Raw genomic sequence first — 2,927 nt, 5'->3', positions numbered from 1 at the left:
GAAACTGGAGGGCATTACGTTAAGCGAAATAAGCAAGGAACAGAAAGTGAAACAGCACATGCTTGCCCTCGCAGGCGGGAGCTAAAAATAAGTTGATCTCATAGAACAGAGGACAGTAGAGGCTGAGAAGGGGTGGGGGAGGCAGGGATTTGTGGGAGGACACACAGTTAGAGGTAGGAAGGAGGAATAAGTTCTAGCGTTCTACGGAACTGTAGATGAGGACAGTTAACAAAAACATACCACATAGTTCCCAATACCCAGAAGGAGGATACTGAACATTCCCCAACATAAACAAATGATAAATGTTCCAGATGATGGATATGCGAATGACGCCGATCTGATGGCTGTACATTATATGTATCAAAACATGATTATCTACCCCCTCCATAGCTACAGTTATGATGTGTCAATTAAAACAATGAAGTTAATTTTAAAAAATTAAAAAAAAATTGTGCTCTCGCCTAATTCCTCTACTCACTGTATTTTGTGTGTGGTGTCTCTGCGGCCCATGTCTGTGGTGTCTCTGTGGCCTGTGGCTGTAGTGCCTCTGTGGCCTGTGTCTGCAGTATGTCTGTGTCCTATGTCTGCGGTATCTCTGTGGCCTCTGTCTGTGGTGTTTCTGTGGCGTATGTTCTGGTGTCTCTGTGTCCTGTGTCTACGGTGTCTCTGTGTCCTAAGTTTCTGGTGTCTCTGTGGCCTGTGTGTGTGGTGTCTCTGTGGCCTACATCTGTGGTGTCTCTGTGGCCTGCATCTGTGGTGTCTCTGTTTCCTGTGTTTGCAATGTCTCTGTGGCCTGTATGTGTGGTGTCTCGATGTCCCATGTCTGTGGTGTATCTCTGTCCTATGTCTGCAGTGTCTCTGTGGCCTATGTATGTGGCGTCTCTGTGGCTTGTGGCTATGGTGTCTCTGTGGCCTGTGTGTGTGTTGTCTCTGTATCCTGAGTCTGTGGTGTCTTTCTGTCCTATGTCTCTGGTGTCTCCCTGTCCTTGTCTGTGATGTGTCTGTGGCCTATGTCTGCAGTGTATCTCTGTCCTATTTCTGCGGAGTCTCTGCGGCTTGTGTCTGTGTTGTCTCTACGGCCTGTGTTTGTGATGTCTCTGTGGCCTGTGTCTGTGTTGTCTCTGTAGCCTGCCTGTGTGGCGTCTGTGGGACCTATGTCTCTGCTGCCAATGTCTGTGGTCTCTGTGCGGCCTAAGTGTGTGGTGTCTCTGTGGCCTATGTCTGTGGTGTGTCTGTGACCTATGCGTGTGGTGTCTATGTGACCTATTTCTATGGTGTCTGTGTGTCCTTTGTTTCTGGAGTTCAGTTCGCATGACAACTGCGAAAGACCCAATCCGTGCTGTCTCATGGACCTGTGTCTACGGCTGTAATAAAGATTTGGACTCTACCCGTCTGCTGTTTGACGTGCATAGCATCACAGGTTCTCTCTTGCCCCACAGCAGGACAATCTGATAGTATTAAATTTGGTGCTGCCTCCTTCTGTGTGAGCAGGAAGTTCACCCAATACCAGCCGCTAATCACAATAAAACCCCACTCAGTCTTCCTTCCCTCTTCAATTCAGCCCCGTTCAGACAGCTGGAAGCCTGGCCTGCCCTTCACAGAGAGCCTCGTAGCATAGGCTATAAATGTTTCAACCCTCTTGCGGTGTGTGTGCGCACACTCATCCGTCTCAACACCCAAACCGAGTTTGGAGCAGAGGTTAATGCTAGCTCTGTGCACTTACCACAACAAAGACATTATTTTTTTTCTTCAACTCAAAGAGAGCAAAATTCTTTGCAGATACTGTTTCCTTCAAACTTCCTGTAATGTCTCTGACCAGAAATTGTTCTTTTGGCCCTTTCTAAATTGGTCACTTAGAAAAGGAAAATCCTTCTCTTCCTTGGCTGAGACTAATTATCCTTTGCCCTCCACTCGGGAGGGGCTGAGATTACCAGGATGTGTCGATGAAGCAGTATCTGCCTTCTAGAAATGCAAAGCAAGGAAAGGAATGCCTGTTCAACATGCAGATATGAGCATCTGCTAGAAGCAGAATGCAGAGTAGAGCTATGGGCAGAAATCCGTCCAGACATAAGTATGTGGTTGAATCACTTGTGCTTCTCCGTCCTGAGCATGGACAAGCAGCGAACATCATCTTTAATTTAAGGTTGTGAATGCAGAAACAAGCAACCCGGAAGGGCGTTGCTCCCCAGGAATGTGTTGTGAGAAGACACGGCCATTTCAAAACACGGCATGCAAGATTCATGTATTCCGATTACTTATTGAAGAGTGTGTGATATTGTGAAAGGCACAAGAGGAAACATCAAACAACTGCAGATAGGAAAGTCTCAAGCTGTTTGTGATCGTGTGGGAAATTAATTAGCATTAGATAATCATTGGTCTTAAAAACTGCGGGACAGTTCATTTAAAAATTCATTTATTTGTAAATAACAATCTTTAGTCGCTACAGCTTAACCCGTAATTATTTTGTGGAAGTGCCGTGATTCTCTCATTTTGCATGTAAACAAGTGGATTCATTTGATTTCTGAGCAACTGAAGACCTAAATCAGAAACTATGATGAAATCTTTTTAAAACATGGTACCTGAGGTGGTTCTAAAAATGTTGTAAGGTAATATTGTTAAAAGCATCCTATTGCAGAACTTTAATCAATATTGAAAAGAACATGTTGGTGGTTATTAAAAAGAAGACTTTAAAATGTTTTCTTAATAGTTTTAACTTAAGCTTGAAATAATGCATAATTGAAGAAAGATACGTTACCTGAAGCAGGTGAATTCCGAGGTACGTTTATAGGTGTGAGTGTGTCACGCACGGCGTAAAACATCTCACAACGCGGCAGTGTGCGTTGGCTGCCTCACTCATGAGACCGGTAGCTTCCTCGTTTATGAATATATATGTGCTGTGCCTCCAGGGTTCAGTTCTGAGTCATTGG

Source organism: Propithecus coquereli, unplaced genomic scaffold, assembly GCF_000956105.1.
Source record: "Propithecus coquereli isolate 6110/MARCELLA unplaced genomic scaffold, Pcoq_1.0 Scaffold52, whole genome shotgun sequence".
Classification (NCBI taxonomy): domain Eukaryota; kingdom Metazoa; phylum Chordata; class Mammalia; order Primates; family Indriidae; genus Propithecus; species Propithecus coquereli.
The sequence above is the reverse complement of the archived record's forward strand: the minus strand, read 5'-3'. Positions refer to the sequence as shown.